The sequence below is a fragment of the Pteronotus mesoamericanus genome, unplaced genomic scaffold (genome assembly GCF_021234165.1).
Source record: "Pteronotus mesoamericanus isolate MK-2021 breed Mesoamerican mustached bat unplaced genomic scaffold, CSHL_Meso_final contig_50, whole genome shotgun sequence".
In the NCBI taxonomy this organism is placed as follows: Eukaryota; Metazoa; Chordata; class Mammalia; order Chiroptera; family Mormoopidae; genus Pteronotus; species Pteronotus mesoamericanus.
In genome coordinates, this window is record NW_026555186.1 from 41,430,588 (window position 1) to 41,454,735 (window position 24,148).

Consider the following 24,148-nt stretch of genomic DNA (forward strand, 5'->3'; position numbering starts at 1 on the left):
CTTGTACAAATAGAGATTGATTCCATTTTTTATTATTCAAAAATTCTAAATGATTCTCTCAGAGTGCTTGTGAATAGCATAGTTTGTGATATTTGGAAAGTTCATTGTGTTGTCAATGACTTTCACAAATAAAAGAATATATAAAAATGCAGAAAGTTGTGTACAGGGGAATAAATAAACCATAGAAGTAATAACAATACTGCCTACTGGTATAGAACATCACTGTTTAAAAGCAATTTAATGATTATGGTTCAAATTATTTATATTTTATGAAAGGAATTAGAATGACTATGGAAGATTAAATAAATGGTTTTTAAATACCACTCATACATTTAGAGACACAACACTTTCAGAAAAAATTACTTTATTCACTATATATAGTATATTATATATAATATATTATAGATCATATTTATTATTATATGTAGAAAACTTTTATCAATAACTTTAGTATAACAATGTATTCATTTTACCCAGAGTAAGTAAATGTTGGCTTTTTATACTTGTATACAAAAGATGATAGGAATAATGTTAAAATATTACTTTCCATAGTAATGCTTAAAGCATTTGGCTTTCCTAAATAATTCATGTAATTTTTCCTCTGTTAATACCCATTTGTATAACTATGTATGATGAAAGTTAAGAAGTGCTCCATCAGGAGGGGATGAAAGGCTGGCAAAACTTGAAAAATTATAAACTAAACAGAAGTGATGGTTATAGTCCCTCTTTCACATAAAAAATCATAAAGTATTTCCTGTTTTGTCCCATTTCTCAGTTGGAACATACTCTCATAGAGGAAACATGAATAGATTAAAATCTAACTTTTCTCTTCTTTAAGAAAACACAAGCAAAATCACTTTTGATTTTTTTTAAGTAGTTCAATAAACAATGAGTACTATTTTAAAACTACAGGCATTCCATGGGAATCTCTCTGGAAAGAACTAGCTTATATTGAATGTCATTTTATGAATTAAGTTTATGAACAACTATAATCTTTTTGCAATATAAAGTACAGTAAAAACTTATTCTTACATGTCCTTTATCATCCAGGGTACACAGGAGACTCAAATTATGTCTGTCAAAATGACCTAAGGTGGTTCTTTTTTTTCAGCATGAAACAAGGGGATATTAAAATTGCAGGTACTTGTCAGGAGTTTCCTAAATTTATAAACGATCTGCTTGAGGCTGAGTTCACTGGGATGCCTTAATTTTGTCCTTAATAGGCTTTTCAGATCATCTTCCATACAAAGAAGGTTTCTATGCCATAGACAAAAAGTGTGTGGGTCCAAGAAGAGGTCAGCAAGCAGGTTTACCCCAACCAAGATCTTCTCTTGAGGAACTGAAGAACTTTCGCTGAGATCTTAGGAGGTCCTACTCAGAGACAAAGGGATAAAATACAAAACCATGCCCTAGGCATTATAAAGTTGGGAAGAAGATGATGGGAAATTGTGAAGGGCTAGCCACACATATACTACCACATAGCCCAGAGCCAAATGTTCTAAAAATATATTGATGTATATTGAGAATTGGTAACTTCATCCTAACAACAAATGAGGCCTGCACATTTGTTTCAGGATTATGTAGGAAGAACCAGGGAGTGTGTGCCATATTCTGGAGATAAGTTGGGGCGGGGGGGGTGGAGGGGAGGGGAGCTCCAGAAGATCTAAATGTATTGGGAGATCTGCTAAAAGAAATAATAAAAGGGAAGAAAGTAAAAGGTCCCGAGTAAAATAACATTCTTTTATCAATAATGTTTATTAACATTTATGTTATTCTATATCTACCTTTCTAGGAATCTAGGTTTAATAATAAATAAGTATATGAACATAAGCCTTTAGTAAGTTCATGCTGAAATAATATTTTTCTTTTGTCTTGCACACATTTATATGTTAGCTTATTTGATATTCATATCCATCAACCACATTTTATGAATCAGAAAAAGGAGGCTTAAAAATATTAGTTTATAGTTAGAGACATAAACTAGAGCTTGAGTTTCTAATTCTTTATTTTGTTTTAAATGAAATAAATTCACTTGTATATGTATATTTTTTTCCTTTGAATAAAGAAGAATGATTTCCAAATGTAATGCTAAATCTAAAATATTATAGTCAATGTGAGTATATCATCATAAATAATTATTGTCCATCTTGCTATGACCTGCTTTTGCTCATCTAATACAATAACTAAATCCTTAAAAAATAATATCAACTTCATTTTGGCTTTTTTGAGGAAGTGGGTGCAGGTATTTATGCAGTGCTCCCTCCTACCAATGGTATAAAACCTCCTTTAGATCTCTCTCCCCATGTCCCAAACAGAAGACAGAAATCAAGACTGATCCTCTCTCTCTTCATACCCCCACCCCCCGCCACCTCCGCTCATTCCTGGCCACTCAGCATCACATGGCTCTCCTCTTGGTTTCCTACTTCTCGACCCTGGCTGCTCATACCCTAATCCTCCTAAAGTCCCACTTCACAGATATGTGACCTTCTCTGCCCCTCATATCTTCAGAAGTTATACTCTGATCCTCCACTCTAATCCCTTTTTGCTCTAGGAGCAACTTCTCAGAACATTGGTGGATAAAATTCCCCATACTTTATATATATTTATCACTAAACTTTATTTCATTTTTTTTCTAATTCTCAAATATCCCTTTTTGGGAGCAGGTGCATAATTCACAATGGTTCCTCCATTCCAAAAATGGTTTCTTGTTTCATGACAGTAAAATGAGGCTCTTCCTCTGGGATATAGATTATTGATTCAAGACAGGTAACTGATTTAATGGGAGTTGATCCAAGCTGGTAGAATCAGCTTCTCTTTCCCAGAAATTTTAAACTTAAAATCTAGAGACACAGACTGAGAGATTCCATGGCTCATGTGAGCAAAGACGAAATGAGAAGCGTCACAAACTGAATTCCTGCTTCTGAGCTCCCCAGAGCTTCCCTGCTTCCTTCCCTTCTGTGGTCTTGGTTCAACTCAGCTTAGGATTCAGTGAGATATCCAATATTATTTGAGTGAATCCCCTAACAAGAATTAGTTTTTATGACTGGATAAAACTATTTTCATAAAGGATCTATACTAGGAAATTGCTGGTTAATTGAAGAGCACTTTCAAGGGGGAAATCATAAAGGTGATAACATTTCAAACCCTTTATTTTTACTCAAAATGTAAAAATGTATATATATTTTTCTTATATTATATATCTACTAATTGAAATTTCCACTGCTATTTTTGTACAAACCACAGCCAAAATACAGTAACCCTGATTTCTAGTTTAACCTTCTTCAAGTGTAATGGGAGCTTTAAAGCTACTTGTAAAGCAATCTGGGTCCAAAATCATTCCAAATTTTAACGATATTTCCCTGATTCACAGTTGTTTTACCCACACATGCTTCCTGACCAATCTTGTTTTAATCATCTGCTATTTGTATTTGTCAAGTGTTTCATTTGGCTTTTTTAGCTTGAACGCTCATCCTTCTTTGATTTTTTATTACATTTATTGGGGTGACATCAGTTAATAAGTTTATAGAGGTCTCAAGGGTGCATTTCTCTGATACATGATCTGTACATTGCTTTGTGTGCCCACCACCCACAGTCAAATCATCTTCTGTCACCATAAATTTGCCCTCTTTACCCTTTATTCCCCCACACTCTTACCCTCTGGTAATGACCATACTGTTGTCTGTGTCTGAGTTTCAGGTTTATATCCCACATGTGAGTGAAATCATTTGTCCTTAGCTTTTTCTGATCAACTTATTTTGCTTAGGATAATATTTTCAATGTCCATCCATGTTGTTGAAAATGGCACTACACCTTTTTTTATTGCTGAGTAGTACTCCATAGTATATACTTACTACATCTTTATTATCCAGTCTTTTACTGATGAACACTTTGTTTATCTCCATGTCTTGACCACCATAAATAATGCTGCCATGAACATTGGGATGCGTATATCTCTGCCAATAACTGTTTTTGAGTTTTTCAGGTAGATGCCCAGGAGAGGGATTGCTGGGTCCTATGGTAATTCTGTTTTTAATTTTTCTGAGAAACTGCCACACTGTTTCCCTAGTGGCTGTACCAGTTTACACTTCCACCAACAGTGAATGAGGGTTCATTTTTCTCCACAACTTCTCCAACACAGTATTACTTGTATGAGATCTTTATATATTTTGGATATTAATCACTTGTTAGAGCTGTTGTTTGCAAATATCATCTCCCATTTTTTTGGTTGCCTTCATGTCTTGTAGGTAGTTTATTTTGCTGTGCAGAAGCTTTCATTTAGTTTTAATACCCACAACTCTCTCTTTCCCACACTAATTTATCAGGAAACAGATATTAACTTAAATTATACAATTATAATACTATAACAGGCATAAACATGTTTAGAAAGAAGCATAGCTTACTCTTATTAAGCATTCAGCTCATAGGTAGGAAAAAACGTGCATAAATATGATAGAGAATAACCATCTAACACTTATATTTAGCTTGTTGTAGGTATTAAGCATTTCATAGGGAAACAGGGAATCTCTCAATCTAGAAAACTGGTTAAGTAGAGGTAAATTAAGTATCCATTGGACTTAAAACCCAAAGAGGGAAGATAAGGCAATGGAATAGGTGGAAGATACATTCACCTCCTTCCAAGACCAAACTGGAATTACAACTGAATTGTGGAGGAATGATCCTGAATAACCAACTGAAAACTAGCTGAAAAGAAGTCTCATAACCAAGGATTAATAGAAGAAACCACATCAAGACTTTTATAAAGGGCAGGTACATGAAAAGGGCTGGCCCAGCTCCTGCAGGCAGTGGCTAAGGTTCTGTACACATATCTTAGCTGCAGGTGTTTCCCCTGAAGCATGGGGTCCAAATCCCAAGTTAGGTCCCCCAGCACAGAGCACCAGAACCATATCACATCTGGCTGTGAAAGCAATGAAGTTTCTGTCAGCCAGGGAGAGTCAGGAATCTGCTAAAGAGAGATGTGCCCTCTTAAAGAGACAATGCACAAAATTTTGTTCAAGCCACTTACCCTAGGGAGGGTGCAGCAGACTAAAGTCATGTAAGAAGCACCTGGGTTTTGTGGCTTTTAGGAAGGAGCTAAAGGGGCAGTCACCAGAGTCCCTGTGCTGAGTCATTCTACCATACCACAGATGCCATCTTTCTTTGGTGGAGCATTAGCCACTGTGTAGCATCAGCCTGGGGGAAAAATATAGCCCCACCTTCTGGACTCCATCTTGCACCACCCCATGGGGATTAGGCCCTGCTGAGGACTATGGCCAGAGGCCCACTGAATAACTGAGTCTAACAGGCAGCCAGCAGGAGGAAGCAAGTAGAAGCAGGTGTCAGGATGCCTTGCAACTTTTGCTGACCTGCCCTCAGAGCCAGTACTGCTAAAAGCAGGCCTTCGTGTACAGCTTGGTCCTTCCCACATACACCCAGGCCCAGCAGAGGCAGCCACATCATAGCAGGATCCAATGAGCTATGTAAGTAGCATATCTAAAGGGAGATCTAGGCAGGTACCAAATCGTGCTGAAGCAAATTTCACTTCATGTTGTCAGCACCTGAATAGTCAACGGCTTGCCATGGTCAGGGTGGAGCCTCACAGTCAGCCAGCCTGAGCATCAATCCCATGCATGAATGGGCCAGTAGCAATCAATATTCAATTACAACAGGAGGTCCACATGAAACACATAAGGGAAATTCCTAGAGCGCCCAGCTCAGGTGATCAAGGAGACTCCAGCACTGCATCCCACTGGACACCTACTACACAAGGCCACTGCATCAAAACCAGAAGTCATAGCAGATGACAAACACAAAGCAGCAGCCAAAATGGGGAGACAAGGAAATGGGCCTCAAAGAAAGAACAGTAGAAATCTCTAGAAAAGGAGTTAACTGAAATGGAGGCAAGCAATTTAACAGATATAGAGTTCAAAGTAATGGCTATAAGGAAACTCAACAGTATGAAAAAGAACAAATAAATCATAAAAAAGGACCAATCAGAAATGAATAGTACAATATCTGAAATAAAGAGTACATTGGAAGAAATAAACAGTGGGCTGGATGAAGCAGAAGATCAAATCAGCAATTTGGTAGACAAGGTAGAAAAAACACCCAATTAGAACAGAAAAAGGAAAAAAGTATTTTTACCTTTTTAAAATGAGGATAATTTAAGGGACCTTTGGGATAACATAAAGCATAACAACGTCCACATCACAGGGATTCCAGAAAGAAAAGAGAGAGAATAAGTGTCAGGAACATATTTGAAGAAATAATTATGGAAACTTCCCTACCCTGGTGAAGGAAAAAGACCATACAAGTCCTAGAAGCACAGAGAGTCCCCAAAAAGAGAACCCCCAGAAAATCCACACCAAGACACATCATAATTAAAATGGCAAAGGTCAAAGACAAAAAAAGAACTTTGAAAGTCACAAGAGAAAGAAGTTACCTACAAGGTAGTTCTATTAAGAATGTAAGCAGGGATTTATTCTGAGGATGCAATATTGGTACAATGTCCACAAATCAATAAATGTGATATACCACATAAACAATATGCAGGATAAAAACACATGATCATATCTGTAGATGCAGAAAAAGCATTTGATAAAGTCCAGCAACATTTATAATAAAAACTTTCAACAAGGTGAGAATAGAAAAAAATATACCTCAACATAATAAAGGTCATATATGACAAACCTAAAACAAATATCATAATGGGCAAAAACTACAAGTATTCCCCTTAAGATCAGGAAAAAGATAGCAATGTCCCTTTCACCACTCTTATTCAGCATAGTACTTGAAGTCCTAGCCACAGCAATCAGACCAGAAGAGGAAATAAAAGGCATCCAACTTGGAAAGGAAGAGGTAAAACTGTTATAACTTGCAGATGACAAGATATTGTATAGCAGGGGCATCCATCCTGTGGCCTGCAGGCCACATGCAACCCAGGATGGCAATGAATATGGCCCAACACACAGTCATAAATTTACTTAAAACATAATGAGATATTTTGTGATTATGTGTTGCAAATTACTTAATTATGGTCAAAAACAACTTTTCTTCCAGTGTGGCTCAGAGATACCAACAGGTTGGACACCCCTGGTATATAGAGAACCCTAAAGATTCTGCCAAAAAAATACTTGAACTGACAAATCAATTCAGTAAAGCAGCAGAGTACAAAATACATACTCAGAAATCAGTTGCATTTTTATACACCAATAATGAACTATCAGAAATAGAAACTAAGAAAACAGTCCCATTTGCAATTGTTTCAAAAAAAGAATAAAATACCTAGGAATAAATTTAACCAAGTATGTAAAAGACCTGGACTCAGAAAATAATAAGACACTGAAAAATATGAAAAAGAGACAAATAAGTGGAAGCATAGACTATGTTCATGGATAGAAAAATTAACATCATTAAAATGTTCATACTACCCAAAGAAATCTACAAATGTAATTCCTATCAAGATAGCAATGGCATATTTCATAGAACTAGAACAAATATTCCAAAAATTTATATGGAACCACAAAAGACTTTGAATAGCAATAGCATTCTTGAGAAAAAAAATAACAAAGCTGGAGAAATCATACTACCTGATATATAAATGTTCTACAAAGCTATAATAATCAAAACAACATAGTTCTGGAATAAAAAAAAAAGAGAGAGAGAGAGAGAGACTTAGTACAATAGAACAATAGAACAGAATAGAGAGCCCAGAAACAAAGTCATGCCTTCATAGTCAATCAGTATGGGTAAAGAAGGTCTGTTTAATAAATGATGTTGGGAAAATTGGACAGGTATGTGAAAAAATAAAACTAACCATACACCATACACATGAATAAACTCAAAATGGATTAAAGACTTAAATGTTAGACTCAAAGCCAAAAGATCCTAGTAAAAAACATACGCAGTAAAATATTGAACATTTCTTGTAGCATTCTTTTTATATATATATATATATCTCCTCAGGCAAGGGAAACAAAAGAAAAAATTAAACAAATGGGACTATATCAAACTAAAAAGTTCTTGAACAAAAAAGGAAACCATCAACAAAATGAAAAAACAACTCATTGAATGGGAGAACATGTTCATCAGTGATACATCTGATAAGGGGTTAATATCCAAAATTTATAAAGAACTTATAAAATTCAACACCCAAAAAACACACAATTCAATTTAAAAATGGGCAAAGGACCTGAATAGACACTTCTCCATAGAGGACATACAGATGGCCAATAAGCATATGAAAAGATGCTCAACATGACTACTCATCAGAGAAACACAAATTAAAACCACAATGAGATATCAGTTCACAGCAGTGAGATTGCTTATCATCATTAAATCAACAAACAAGTGCTGGTGAGGATGTGGAGAAAATGGAATCGTAGTGCATTGCTGTTGGAAATGCAGCCTGGTACAGCCACTGTGAAATGCAATAAGGAGTTACCTCAAAAAATTAAAAATGGAACTGCCTTAAGATCCAGTGATTCCACTTCTGGGAATTTATACAAACCAACCCCAAACACAAATTTGAAATAATATATGCACCCCTATGTTCATTGCAGTGTTATTTACAATAGCCCAAGCGTCCATCAGTAGATAAGTGGATAAAAAGTTGTGCTATATTTACACAATGGAATACTACTTGGCTGTAAAAAAAAAAAGTAAATCTTTGTGACAGCATGGATGGACCTGGAAAGCATTATGCTAAATGAAATAAGCCAGTAAGAGAAAGAAAAATACCATATGATTTCACTCATGTGCAACCTAGTGAACAAAATGAACTAAAAAGGAAAATAATAATAGACTCATAGAGAGGAGGCTGGCAGCTATGAGGAGAATGGGGGGGTTGGAGGTTAGGTTGGCTGGGTAAAGGAATTGAGCAAAAAGAAAAAAGAGGGTAAAAAAACTCATGGGCATGATGGACACAGATAACAGTGTGAGGATTCCCGAGGTGAGTGGATTAAGGGAGGTGAAGGAGGGTATAAGAGGAATAAATGGTGATGGACAGAGACTTGACTTGCAGTGGTGAATACACAATACAGTGTACAGATTATGTATTGTAGAATTGTGCACCTGAAATCTGTATAATTTTGTTAACTAGTGTTAACCCAATAAATTCAATATAAAGAATAAAATCTGCACAAAAAACCCGCTAATCTTAGAAAGCTTTGCCAGTAAATTCTTTTAAAAATTAATTAATTAACTAGTTAAAATAAAAATAAAAAAGAAACAGAACAAACACTATGAGGCCTGGTTAACATAAGTAGGACATTCAAAGAGACCAAAGGAAAAATTTTAAGTATATGAAAATCCTGCAATTTTGGTCTTTCTCACAATTTTACATGTGTTAACGGTTTGATACTAAAAAGATAGCATAGGTCATTGAAATAAATCATAATTGTCATTTAGGCTTAACCTTTACCTTAACCCAAGCCAAACTTATTTAAACAGAAAAACTACATTTGTCAGCTCCCAAACAACTACATAGTCCATCTACTTCATTAATTTTAGATAGAAAAAGTCATTTTAAGAATTCTTTTAGATTCTCTGAAAAAATGTGTAATGACGATCTTTATAATGAATTACTACACTTTCCGACAATAATTATGATCGGTTTCTTATTATGGCTGAAAATAGCTTTAATCAATAAGTGATCATTAAGAATTACTAAATGAGATTTTAAATTAAAAATATATGTATATATCACTTCAGCCAATATTACTGAAAACTCTGGTTATTAGTTTTGTCTTTCTGATGTAGTTTTAGTGTAACCCCTAAGTTTGCTATTGAAACAACACTAGAAAATGAAGTATACTTTTAGTTAACTGTACTAGAGGCTATAGTAGAGAACATGAAACCACTACTTGAAAATTCATCAGATGACATTTTATATCATTAGTCTGTAAAGTTGTAAAAATCTATGGTCATCAATATGACCTAAAAAGTTGTGGTATATTTACATAATGAAATACTACTCGGCTGTAAAAAAAAGAAGTAAATCTTCTTTGTTTGCATGGATGGACCTGGAGAGCATTATGCTAAATGAAATAAGTCAGTACCACAATATGAACTGAAGAGTCTCCATAAAAAAAAGAATCAATTGGTAATTATGAATTATTTGTGAAGTCTATACAATGTTCACCATAAACTCAAAGGAGATATATGAGGTCTGTCCAGAAAATATCCAGCTGTATACTATAAAAAATAGAGACACTTTTTGAAGAATATACAAGAAACATTGTACATAGGACAATGATGCCTCAGTCCCTTTCAAAGGAGGCACCTTGGGGCCTCACACAGTCCTCGAATCGCTATCAGCTGCTCCAACATATTTTCCTGAATCTCATAGATGGTTATGAAATCTCTTTCCTTTCAAAGTTAATTTTAGTTTTGAGAAAAGCTAGAAGTCGCAAGGCACCAAATCTGGGCTGTAGGGAGAGATGAGTCATCTGGGTGATTTTATGTTTCACCAAAAAATTCTGCACAAGACATGATACATGAACAGGCGCATTGTCAGGATGAAGCTGCTAATCACCAGTTGCCCATAGCTGCAGTCTTCTGAATCACCCAAATAGCTTCCATTGAGGAATGTTCAAGCTTAACACAAATTTGATACAGATTCATTGCTCTACTCACTCAGTCATGTTGAATAACAATTGCCACACAGTATATACACTCACTCATTGGTGTCTACCATCCCCACTTAGTAGTACAGTGAAGTTGTCATTGTTCACAAACAGGCATTCCAGTCCACTCTCTTTGGCATCCAGGTTACATTGATGTTGCACAAACCATTCTCATTATATTAACAATGGTTAGACTTTTTCCAGGCAGACCTCATATATAGCCTACCCGCATCAGAGGAGTAGTGTATATTCCAAATACCTAAAGGCAATTCAGAGCTAATGAGGTCCTTTTAAAAGATGAATTGATACACAGGGTACCAAACTCTTAACTCTTAGCAAATGGAATCACCCCAAATTTTTTTATTGAACCTGCCCTGCAGAGAATGGCACTTTCAAGTTACGCCCCAATTTAGGATCTCAGAAACAACTGTGTGCAACTTCAAGTGAAAGAAAGAGCTATCACTACTGAGTTCCTACTCTACAAGTCAGCTTTCATCAAAGACAAGTCCATGGCCACTGAGGGCTGTTGAACTAAGAGTGTGAGGAAGACCAACAGAGACAGATACTAAAGAAGCAGTGGAGAGGAGAGATAAAGCTATTGATCTAAGTGATGTGGATGCTGTGAGGCGCCACCAGAGGCAATGTGGAAAAGTTGTCATTTTCTGGGTAGCAACAAGAGTACATGCTGGCATGCAGCAATCAAAATGGGGTGGCTCACACTATAGAAATAATGTCACACTGCTCAAGAGTGAACACACAGTGGGACTGCTAACAGCAAAAGGATTTCCCACCAGCAGCTCCTCAGCTAGGAAATGACTAAGTCATTCATACCATGTCCGTGGAACTCTCTGCAGGGCTCCATTGATCCTGTGGTCTACACTCATGCATGTGGCTTGAAATATCTGCAGCTCTGACATCTGTAAATATAAACAAAGATTGCTCAGTCTCCCTATAATTAGGAGGATGGTGACAATGACTGTATAGCCTCTGCAGGTAGGTACAAGTTGGGACAGTGATTTAACATTGTTTTTACATATCTCTCCTTTAACCCATCAGACCTTTTCTTTGGAACTGGAATGTGAATCCTTCATTTTAGAATGCATTGGGATGAAGGTGGCAGGTGGTATTTTAATCTGATCAAGTCTTTATACACGCAACCAATATTTAGTGGATATCGCAAATGATACATTCATTAGTTCCCTTCCTAATATATATGCCTATCTCTGAATCCCAGTGTTTTGTGGGTACTTTTGTCATAATGCTTATATTACTCTACTTTAAAATAGAAATAATTTGATCATTTAATAATTCATCCATTCAGCAAATACTTTGAATACCTATCATGTGTTAATCACTGTGCTAGCTATTATCTTGTTAATAAACAAGACATAAAAGGTTACTGACTTCATGGAGTCACAGCTCAGGACGACAGACATTTAAAAAATTAAACCAATTATTGTAAAAATTATAATTTAGATAAATCATAGGTATGAAGAAAGGCCAGTTACCTAGACTGTAGTTCCCTTGTCTAGGCTGACATAACAAGTCTATGTCCTGTAGAAAATGAGTAGATGCTTAATAAAAAATAATAAAAGAGTGTATTAAATTGATCTGAGTGTAAGAAAAATTTCTTATAAGATTGCAAGAACAATTTGAATTATAAAATTGTAGAAGTAGTGTCTTTTCTCTACCATCATTACATTTGCTTTTCATTCCTTAAATAGTATTTGAATGTTTTCCAAAAAATATATTTCTAAGAGATACAGGCTATTTTTAACATGCTCAACTACCAGATATGAGCTATATTTTTGGAAATCTAGGGCAAACGTTTGCTGTAGTTCACTGTAACATTTGAACCCAACTCAGAGGTTCCACTATTTTTGATACATAGGCAAAAGTGCTGATCTACTTCTCTCATTTTAGGTGAAGTGCTTATCAAACCTGCATCAATTATTTAAAACTCTCAAATGTACTTTTGAACAGAGTATAGGAGAGCTAAGAGAAAAATTAAGCTGCCTGTTGTAAATCCCTGATATCTGTAGATTCAACTATCCTGAAAGAGTGAGTGACACATAACAAGACTCAATTACTCTAGGAGATAGTTGGACTACCAAATGTAAACTGAATTACGTCCCTGTGCCTTCTTGAGGTTTACCTCTGCTCCTTGGATCTTCTAGAGCTGATAATGAGTTCCTACAGCCAAAGAGTCCATGCCTAGCATAGCAGGGGACCCCAAACTCTGCCCTGGCCCTAAAGATACTATAGATCAGCCATGCAATGGATTGCAAAATATTGGGAGTATCACCCATGGACAAATCTAAAAGTACTTGTATTTACCAACCCAATCCTAGAAATTTTCAGGAATAATATATGTCTTTATTATAGGTTTCCTTAATAAGTGACACAGGTTTACATATGCATCATTATCTAAAAATTCTCTTCCCATCCTGAGCTTTGTATTTTCTTGTTGCTTATGACCGTCAGAGATAGATGATATCCAGCAAAACTAAGGGCCAGAAGAAGGTGGCTAATGGCTTGCTAGTAAACGTTTAAATCTGTAATTGCCGCCATTACTCTTCATAAAGGGGTATGATTCAATCCACCAAGGTTTACTCTCTTCTAGGATACCTGAAAACAAAAAAATATATTGCTCTTAAACACTCAAGGAGTTTATATTTCAGTGAGACAAAACAAGTATTGCCCACGTAAAGCAGAAGCTAAATACAAAAGCAAAAGTATAAATGCATGGTCATGAGGGCACAGAGGATAAACGAGGGGAAGGGTGGCAATTTGGAGGCTTAGAAACAAGTCCAGCACCAGGGGAGAGTGGTGCCCAGTGCATGCACTCTGCAGGCTGAGATAATCCAATGAAGCGATGAGGGCTAAAAGCATGGATAAGGCAGAATCAAGAAGATGAAGTGTTCCATTGAATACAGGTTGGGGCAGCGATGAGATGGAGCCAATGATGGCATGGACTTCAGCAGAGGCAAAGTTCACCCACTAGATGTATCTAACCTTTGTAAAGCTGTATCTGCAGGGATTATTTATTTAGCTTAGATTTGGGACATTATCCTTATGAGAATCCAGATGCTTTGGTACATTTTATCTTCAGAAGTTAACAGAAAAGTCTATCCTTGCCTACGGTAGCATTTGTTGCTATAAATCATGACATGCTGAGTTTAGCTGCAGCAGTAAGCTGAAATATGCCTCCTTTTAACTTCTACTCAGTGGTCCCAGTTCTGCCCTCAGGAACTAACACAGATTAAGTTGAATCCCTCTTCTGTGTGGCAGCCATTGAACTGTCATTGAGGTCCCTTTTCCTTCAGTTCCTCAGGTCCTCAGCCCCTTGAGCTATCCATGTGAACATGGTCTCTGCTCCCTATGCTGTTCTGGTCATCTTCCTTTGGGCATACTCTAATTTGTTACATCTCTCCTAAGATAAGAAACTTACCCAGGACACAAGCTTCCAGAATACTGTGACTGTAAGAGTGGCCGGTAATTGCTGCTTCCTCATCCTGTGCACTTTGTTTATGAAGACACCCTTAAATTGCTAGCAGTCTTTTGAAGCAGCCTCTCATCCTATTGGTGCCTCCTGAGTTTACAGTGTACCCACACTTGGAGACAGTTATCACATAGATTTTGTAAAGCCATCTGTTCCTGTGCAACTCCTTCTCATTTAACTTCAAACTACCGATATATTACTTATTAGAACAGCAGCAAAGATGTCTATCACATTTCAGGGGGAAAAGGGGCATTTATTATTGGCATTATAAAAATTGCCAGAATCTATTGAGCTTTCATATATGCCAGATAATGTTTATTTTTTCATGAATTATATCTTTTTAAAAATTAAACTATGAATTTTATCATAAAAATAACATGAACCAATAACAAGACATCAAATAGCATAAAATGACATAAAATGAAAAGTAAATCTTACCCTTATCTTACCATCCCAGATTCCCATTTTTTGTATATCCCACTAAAATTTTTGTGCATATACATTAAAGATCATGTTTTTACATAATATAAACAACACTCTCATCTTAGTTATTTTTAACCTAACTAGTTCTTAGAAATCATTTTATAGCATCACATGCAGGGCCATCTGAATATTTCTACAGCTACATGTATTATATTATGTGAATGTACCCCATTTTGCATCTCCTTTAATTCTAAGGACAATCCTATGTATTGGGTCATACTACCTTTATTAAACATACAGAAAAAAAAGCTTTAAAGAAATCATTACTGCCCTGGCCAGTGTGGCTCAGATGGTTGGAGCTTCAACCCATAACCGAAGGGTTGTGGATTTGATTCCCAGTCAGGGGACATACCTACTTGGCGAGTTCGATCCCTGGGTCCAGGTGCATGTGGGAGGCAACAAATCAATGCTTCTCTCTCACATCAATGTTTTTTTTCTCTCTCTTCCTCTCTCTTTAAAAGCAATGAAAAAAAAAAGGCCTCAGGTGAGGATAAAAAAAAATCATTACCTTGCTCACTGCCTTACATTTGAAATGTAACTCAGGAAGGGTTCCAGTACCTATCTTCCTAACTCTAGATTTTATCCATGTACGCTATTACTAAACCCTCTAGAAAAATAACCTTTAGGGTGGATTCATAATACCTCACAAACAAAATTTTTAAAGTGCATAATGGATTTTCCTTTATATTTTGCAGTTGGTACAATAAGATTTTAAAAGCAGGTCTAGCTTTTTATTATTACCAGAATGTTAAAATAGCTGATTGTCATGACCTAATTCACCCTCAGGAGTCCATGGACATCAACGATAATTCCCATGATCCCAGAATATAATTGCAGAATGAAATAATATAACCCATGTTCATAAACACTGTTAATTTCTATGCAATTTCAAATATTTGTTGTGCAGGTGCCAGTTGTTTTTGTTTATTTTTAGTATGTTTTATTGATTATGCAATTACAGTTCTTCCAATTTTCCCCCTTTGCTGTCCTCCACCAGTATCCCCCATTTCCTCCCATGATCCTCTCTTCATTCATGTCCATGGATCATGCATACAAGTTCTTTGGCTACTCCATTTCTTGTACTGTTCTTAACCACCCTCTGTCTATTCCGTACCTAGCAATTTGTTCTTCTTAATCCCTGCACCTTGTCCCCCATTCTCCCTCTTTCCCCTCCCAGCTGATAACCCTATAAATGATCTCCATATCTATGACTCTGCTTCTGTTCTGTTTGTTTGTTTGCTTAGTTTGCTTTTTAGATTTAATTGTTGATAGTTGTGAATTTATTGCCATTTTAATGTTCATAGTTTTGATCTTCTTTTTCTAAAATAAGTCCCTTTAACATTTCATTTAGTAAGGGATTGGTGATGATGAACTCCTTTAGCTTTATCTTGTCTGGGAAGTACTTTACGCTTCAACTCTGAAACACAGCTTTGCTGGATAGAATAATCTAGGTTGTAGGTCCTTGTTTTTCATCACTTTGAATACTTCTTGCCAGTCTCTTCTAGCCTGCAAAGTTTCTTTTGAGAAATTGGCTGACAGACTTATGGGAACTCCTTTGTAGGTAACTATCTGCTTTTCTTTTGCTGCTTTTAAGATTCTTTCTTTATCTTTAACCTTTGGAATTTTAATTATGATGTGTATTTATGTGGTCCTCTTTGCATCCATCTTATTTGGGATTCTCTGTGCTTCCTGGACTTGTATGTCTATTTCCCTCACCAATATAAGGAAGTTTTCATTCGTAACTTTTTCAAATACATTTTCAAATTCTTGTTCTTCTCATTCTCCTTCCAACATCCCTATGATTATAACGTTGGTACATTTGAAGTTAACACAGAGGCTCCTTAGTCTATCCTCATTTTTTTTCTTCTTTTTTCTTCTTGCTGTTCTGATTGAATGTGTTTTTCTTCTTATGTTCCAGATCATTGATTTGATTCTTGTTTTCATCCACTCCATTGTTGATTCCCCAATGAGTTCTTTGTGCATACTAATAACCAGTGTTTTGACCCTGCATCTCATAGATTGTTTAACTCCATTTTGTTTTGTTCTTTTCCTGGAGTTTTGTTCTGTTCTTTCATTTGGTCCATGTTTCTTTGTCTCCTCATTTTGGCAGTCTCTTTTTATTTGTTTCCATGTATTAGGTAGAACTGCTTTGACTCCCTGCCTTAGTAGTGTGGCCTATTGTGGAAAAGCACACCCATAACTTGATGTGGCAGAGGCCTAGGCAATTGTCAAGATGGGGCAACCTATGTGAACCAGGCTGATGGAATCTCAGATATGGTGTCTCTCCTCGCTCTGTGTTGGGGAGGGCTCAGAAAAGGGGGAGTGGTCACTGTCTGGCTTCTGGAGTTTTTTCCGGGAGGCAGCTGTCCCCTGGCACACACTAATGTCAGATACTTCAGTTTCTCCCTGTTTGCCACTGGTGCCCACCCAGTTGCTGCTCTGGTGCTGGAGCCCAGAGGGAGTGAGTTTGTCTAAGTCCTAAGTTCATTGCTGGCTCATTAAGAGGAGGTGCCTGAGAATCCTGCAGTTTCTTCTGCTACCCCAACTCAGCATGTTTTTTATAGCCAGAAGTTAAAGGGACTTATCTTCCTGACACTGGAACCCTGGGCTGGGTGGTCTAGTGTGGTGCTGCAATCCCTCACTCCTGAAGTATCCCTCCTGATTTTTATCCACCACACTGGGTGTGGGACTACTCATTCTGCATCTCTGCACCTCTGCATCTCTGCCCCTCCTACGCACCTGGATGAATGTGACTTCTTTAATTCTTTGGTTGTCAGACTTCCATACAACTCAGTAATCTGATGATTCTGGGTGATAGTTGTTTTGTAGTTTAGTTATAATTTTTTCTGTGGTTGTTCAAGGAAGTGAGCCATGTTTACCTATGCCTCCATTTTAACCAGAAGTCTTCTTTTTTTTTTTAACAGAAATTGTTACAACAACCAGAAATATTTCAAATTATGTATTAAAAAATCTGTGCTTTATTAATAAAATTTAATAATTTTATTTATCCTATTTCAGAAAGCCATAGTTGGTTCTTTCCCCTGGACTCAAATGCCATCCTAGTCTCTTGAGTAAAGCTGCTAATAGCATGCAGAAAATATTAAAACACAATTATGATGCTGCTAAAAGAATAAACATGTCAAGTGTCAACAAAATATTGTATGTCTGCTGTGTTTTAAATTAAGTCAAAATAAATTGCTTAAATTCGTTCTTTTCAGTGCCTATTTGAGAAAGTACAAAAAGAAACACCTGTTTTATTAACACATTCACTATGCATCAAGGCTGTTCATCTTTACAACAAATAAATTAAGATTTTGGGTCCTGCAATTCTCAGTTCAATCTGACTGACTCTGACACCTCTCTAATCAAATATATCCACATGATATTGTAAGCCCCATTATAGTACATTAATAGCTTGTAAAGTGAAATTGATGCAGCATGATGGACTGTATTCCTGAAGCAGTGACAAACATCAATGATAGATGCACTAATGGATATGTTGAATTGCAATAAATATAAATGCAGAATAGCAATTGCAGAGCATTAAAAATGTCATCTTGTGAGTTTAGGTATTTATGAGGCTGAGCCAGCTGGAAACAAGAGTGGTGCGTTCCTATGAACCACTGCAACTCTGAGGTTCCAAAGAAAGCAGAGGCCCTTTCATCAAATAGGTCAGACCGCCAGCAAATTGTTGTCACAGCTGTGCCATTGTCAATTAGGCCTCCAATGACTCAGCCCTTTGTTTTTTCCTGCTTGCACATCTCACTCCACCTTTTCCCTGGGCTTGGGTGTTTCACTCCTGCAACGTTTCCAACACATTTCCCCTTGGTGACTCTCCTCACATGTTTTGATTCAACTCCCAGGCATTGATCTAAAACTCAGAGAACTGACATTAGGGAAGCATCTCAGCTACTTCAAAAGACATTGCTATTCCGTCTGGGCTGTTTTGGCATGTAAGACCCAACAAGCCAAGGGAAAATGCTCCATACTGTTACCCATTTGCCTCTGTTGTGACTAGTGCACCTGCCCAGGCTTCCTGGACCCTAAAGACTTTGTTTAATATCAGAAAAACCCAGCAGAACATCAGGGTCCAGGGTAGTTGAGGACAGAAACAACTCGTATAGATTTTTGTCATTTTCAAGCAAGAACCATCGCATCAGGGCCAAGTCACAGGCAGACTCTAGCAGAAAAGGAGTGGGCCTAGAAGTACATTAGCAACATTTTTAGTATGTGCCAATCTCAAGCTCAGGTTTGATAATGAGGGTGTTGTAGGCACCCAAATATGCTCCTTTGATTTCTTGGACTTCCATCTGCATCCAGGGTTTTCATAAATTGGTGCAGATTTGTTGTCACATGTTAAAGTAAATTACTCAATATTTTTTTGGAGTCAGCTGTTACAATGTGTTCTTGATGCTAATATAAGACTGACACTAAAGTTATTTTAGAAGATTCCCATACTTGCCAAAATATAAGTAAGTATTTGGCCATTATAATCCAGTCTGTAATTACAAATTCAATTTATAATTCACTTTATTGGAAAAATATGCTAGTTTGCTTGTCATTGATTGTACTTATCAAACTATAACTAAACTCCATATTAAACTTTAGTGGCATTCTTCTGTCATTGTTATTGAGTACAAATAAACAATAGAAATAACAAACTAAAGAAAAAAACAAGAGCAATTTCCAATACAACAAAATTAAAAAGACAAGATGACATTTTTAGTATAAACATAATATTATTCATCTAAAAGCTTAGACATATCAAATAAAAAGTACAGGGATCTTATAAACATGACCTTCCAATATATTTCTTGTTGGTTGCTTAATCAATTGTGAAATATGTAGAAACCATTTAGCATTAAAATGAAATTTCAGTATAATGCTAAAATTTACCAAAACTTGTATGAATCAGTTTGATGTCTTAATAGCTAAGATAAAAAATAATCAAGGTTATTTTACAGCAAATTAGTAAATAGAAGTATAATTTCAAAGAAAATTGAGAGTTAAAAAGGGATAACTTTAAAGTGATGGTTGATAGATACATATTTATTGCCATTTTATTTTTTAACTATTTTCCTCTTTCTTTTTCTTCTTCTCAAAGCAAGGCTTTTAACATTTGTTGCAATACTGGTTTGGTGTTAACAAACTCCTTTAGTTTTTTCTTATCTGGGGAAAAAAAGTACAATTTTTTTTAAAAAAACTGTAAAGCTCAAATAAATAAATGCCCTAAAAAAGGGCTGATAATTTTATTGGAATTCCCCCATTATCATTAGTCCTCATATTTAGTTGAACAATGTTTTACTAAATATCAAGTATAATCCAAGCAACTTTTTAAATTCTGGTGATTAAAAACATTATTCACTGAGTAAACATTATTCGGTTACCTTTTATTGTCAACCAAGGGATATAATGAGAACAAGCAAGATCCTGTATTCATAGGGTCTTTATACTATGCCAAGGTAAGGGGAAAGGTAGAATACACACCTTTTTTAAAAAAATTTTTTAAAGATTTTACTTATTTATTTTTAGAGAAAGTGGAAGGGAGAGAGAAAGAGGAAGAGAAACATTAGCGTGTGGTTGCCTCTCATGCGCCCCATACTGGGGACCTGGCTTGCAACCCAAGCATGAGCCCTGACTGGGAATCGAACCAGTGACCCTTTGACTTGCAGGCTGGCACTCAATCCACTGAGCCACACCAGCCAGGGCAGAACACACATTTTTAAAGGTAAACAATAAAAATACTAGATACTGATGAGTATAATGCAATACAAAGCATTAAAATAGAATGATGTCAGGTGAGTAATAAGCTACTTTTGTCAGGATATTCAGAAAAGCTTCTCAGAAGAGGTTGATGTTGAAGTGTAAAATTACAAATAATGATAAGACAGTCATATGAAAATAGAGGAAGGCTATTTCAGGTAGCAGAATCACTCATGCAAAGGTCCTGGGGCAAAGATAAGTTTGGCAAGTTTGAGGAACAAAAAGAAGGGCACTTTGACAGAACTACCTGGGGAGAGAAAGAGTGATTGAGATGCTGTTATAAACTTTTTAATTCAGAAGAGTTTGGATCTGACGGGGATAAGCCACTGGAGGATTTCAGCAGGGTTATGACATAACCTGAATTATTTTTAGAAAATCATTCTGGAACAGATTGAAGGAAGGCAGGAGGAAAATCGTTTAGAAGACTATTGCCCAAATCCACGTGGGTTGGGCTATTGTCACCGTAGCAGAGGTACAGAGAAGTGGGAGGATTCAGGATAGTTTTAAGCATTTTGAAAGAAAGCTTGCTAGCATTTGTCCATGAAACTGATGAAGAGGGTAAAAAGACATTAAGAATTATTATTAAATTTGCTTGTTTCTTTGTTTATTTGAGCCACTGGGTTGATAATAATACCATTTCTCTAAATGGAAAAGCCTCAAGTAAGAGTAGGTTTGGGGGAAAATAAAATGTTCTTATTTAGCCATGTTAAATTTGAGATGCCGTGCAGCAAAGGATTATTCAAAAGCTTAAGAGCTCAAATTCTGCACAACCCTTAGGAAGGACTGGTCCTTGACTGATTCCTAGGAGATAACCTGTAAACCCTTGAAATATCTTGCCTGTTAAGGGTGCCTTTGTATACCTGTAGCCTTGGGCAATGTTAGTTTATGCTAATAGTGTGATTTAAAACATAACCGGTTTGACTTCTGGTGGGTCTGTGGACAGAGAAGCTAAATTCGGTCACAGAGGCAACTCCATATCTATGGGACTAACCCCCAAGCAAAACACCAAGAGAAGAGAAAGCAGTAATCAGATCCAACACAGGGAGGCATCTTATTGTAAGGGGTCACTGGTACAGGACCCTAAAGGATGAGTAGAATTTTGCTGGTCATTTGGGAAGGGTCCCACATATAAAGAGGAATAAGTACTCATAATTTGACTGGACACCAAGGCTGAGATGAGTGTCCCTGGTTGGCAGTACTTCACGTGTTCTATTGCAAATAGTTGCTGGGAGAATTAAGTGTTGTCTTTAGAACTCCACTGGCATAGAACGAATGGAGGCTAGTGCCTGATTTCTCTTGTACTTCAGCTTATATGCTTTTAAACTCGCTGAATTTAATGTGTCCTTTTATGGCATAAATGTGTCACCATGAGTATAAGAAGTTTCTGAGTTCTGACAGTCCCTCTAGCAAATCGCTGAAGCTAAGAGTAGTCTTGGGGACTCTGACTCAGATGTATATTGACTGGGCATCAAAAAGAAGATATCTCACAGGCTGTTGGCTAAGCAAGTTCAGAATTGTAGGAGGAATCAAAACTGGCAATAATGATTTGAGGCACTGGCACATGGATGAGACCAAACTGCGGGAATGTCACCTAGGAAGTGTCAGCTGACTTAAAAAAAAACAAAACTGAATTGGATGGAGTCCCTGCTTTTAGAAACTCACATTATTGTCTGTATCCAAGAGAACACAGATGGAGATGGACACAGAAGCCACTACTTGTAAACAGAGAAGAGAAAGCAGTGATCAGATCCAACACAGGGAGGCATCTTATTGTAAGGGGTCACTGGTACAGGACCCTAAAGGATGAGTAGAATTTTGCTGGTCATTTGGGAAGGGTCCCACATACAAAGAGGAAAAATTACTCATAATTTATTTAGTTTGATGAAACTGTTATATTTAATGATTTAGCATTTGAGGGAAGGGCTTAAAATGCTCTGATAGAATAATAATCCCCAATTGTTCATATCCTAATCCCAAGAATCTGTAAATATGTAAAGAGAACTTTACAGATATGATTAAGATTGTGGAACTTGGAATGAGATTATCTAGATTACACAGGTAGGCCTAATGTAATTACATAAGTTTTTAAAGCAGGGCTCTTTTCCTGGTTGTAGTCAGAGAGAGGTGTGATGATGGAAGAAAGGTCAAAGAGATGCTGTTGTAAATTGCTGGCTTTGCACATGGAGTAAGGTGTACACAAGTCAGGTAGCATGGGCAATCTCGAAAAACTAAGAAAATAAGAAAATGAATTATTTTCCAGAAATTCCAGAAGGAAAGCAGCCCTGAAGAAAAAAACAAACAAACAAAAAAAACCTTAAAATTAAACCAGTGAAATCCATGTCAGAGATCTGATCTATAGAACTATACAAGAATAAACTTGTGTTATTTTAAATTAGAAAACCAATACAAATATAGAGAAAGAATTGATGATATCCAGATCTTTCTCTTTTTGTCTATGCATTTTAATCTTCTTCTTTTAAAAAATAATATAAGGAAATAACATTTAAAAAATTTCATTTTAGTTGAAGTCTTCAAAAAATTTAAAAAACTTGACAAGAATAACTTCTTTATAATCCTTAAACTCATGCTATAACATAAGATGCTTTTTTTTTTCAATCAGATGTTTTATAAAGATAGAACCTTGTTTTCTGGTGTTTTACTCAACAAAATAAATAATATCCAGATTGTTGCATGCACCAAGAGTTCATGCTTAAGGATGACATTATGTAACTTTCTTCTAATTGCTGCCATGCAAATCATAGTCTACTGTACAAGTCAGGAGACCAAAGAGAAAAGACTTCATGACTCTACTCAAAATCAAAAACACCTGCCTGACTTTTATCTATATTATGTATTGGATGTCAATGGAAGATTGCACTTAAGCAAAAGGTTTGTTGCTGCTTTAAATAATTGGAAAACTAGTAACCTGAGTCATTTCAGTTCTGAAAAACTCAGACCTTTGATGGTCTATTCTGCATAAAAATAGTGGTCAATGGTGCCATCATACTACTTACCCAATTATAAATTTTATCCAATTAGGACTCCCTTTCATGGTACTTAACTGTGAGCTCCATAAAAGATGAAAAACTGTCTGGGTCACCCACAGTGCACAACATAGTGTTAAATGAAGAAAGTCCCTACTTCTTAAGTACATTGAACAGAATTGATATCATGAGAAGATCCAAACCAAAAAATGTTTCAGTAGTCATCTTAATTTAGGAAAACTAATACATCCCTTAGACATTTACAATGCTGTTTAAAGCTCTGTGATAAAGATGGCTATTTCACTTTATTCAATCCAATATTTCCCAAAATTATATGATCATTAAATTCTTAGGTCTGGGAGCATGGTGAGAGGCCATTCCATGGAGCTGGTGTTCCCACAGAACACAACACATAGTTAAAAATGCTTTCTTAAACTGTTTTCAGAGAAAGAAAATATTTTTAGACTCTGGTATTCTTTGAGCCAAAATAGTTTTGCTCCAATTATGCTATTTTTTCTTTAAGGAACTTATGTTTTATAAGTAAAAAAAGTCACTACCATGATATGGATCTGTGTCTCCATTAATTGTGCTAGTGCATAGTTTTCCTTCAGTGGTGGTCTCGTAAGGTCTTTGTCACTGCCTTGTTCTTGTTTCTGCTTTTCCCCTGAATTGCCTTGGGTCTTGAGCCACTGCAGGAACTGACTGTACTCTAAAGGCCAGTTCTCAGCCTTAAGGACACCTAGAAGGATAAACAGCCAAGATAGTTAACCTATCTTGGGAATATGGAAACATCA

The 24,148-nt window shown here is 36.3% G+C and overlaps 1 pseudogene; it reads left to right on the top strand.

Moving 5' to 3' along the window:
* Positions 1 to 24,148, top strand: part of LOC129074512 (dnaJ homolog subfamily A member 1-like) — a 36,004-nt pseudogene that overhangs the window by 9,783 nt on the left and 2,073 nt on the right.